The sequence below is a fragment of the Propithecus coquereli genome, unplaced genomic scaffold, assembly GCF_000956105.1.
Source record: "Propithecus coquereli isolate 6110/MARCELLA unplaced genomic scaffold, Pcoq_1.0 Scaffold12, whole genome shotgun sequence".
In the NCBI taxonomy this organism is placed as follows: Eukaryota; Metazoa; Chordata; class Mammalia; order Primates; family Indriidae; genus Propithecus; species Propithecus coquereli.
In genome coordinates, this window is record NW_012136080.1 from 7,097,360 (window position 1) to 7,097,796 (window position 437).

At 29.3% G+C, this 437-nt stretch overlaps 1 protein-coding gene across 1 annotated transcript in view; it reads right to left on the minus strand.

Annotated features, from left to right (window-relative positions):
* The window catches only part of CAPN7 (calpain 7), a 51,312-nt gene that overhangs the window by 29,986 nt on the left and 20,889 nt on the right, over positions 1 to 437 (minus strand). The gene's annotated exons all lie outside the window — the stretch shown is intronic.

Sequence of the window (437 nt, forward strand, 5' to 3'; positions counted from 1 at the left end):
TAGAAAGAAAGAAATCTTGCCACTTAGAGCAGTTAATTTTAGTATTTACTCTTGATTTTTTTCTAAATTAAATTAATGCAGTATGTATTTAGTGAGTACCTGCAACTTGCCAGATATTGTGCTAGGAATTGGGTTGCAACTTAGTTAAAATAGATATGGTCTCTGTCCTTCTAAGGCTTGTAATACAGAGTGGAAGACATTAAGCAAGTTACCATTAAGGAAAAAAAAAATTTCCAACTGTGACAGGTGCTAAGTTCCATGTCTAAATTAAGGGAGTTTATATGGTTTTATATTTTACTTTTCCAAGCACATTGTGATCATTTTCCTATGTTATTAAATTTCTTGAAAACTTGATTGTTCATGGCTATATAATATTCTTTGTATGAACATTAAAAATCTGATTTATCTTAATTTGTTGCACAAAGATTGAAACTATA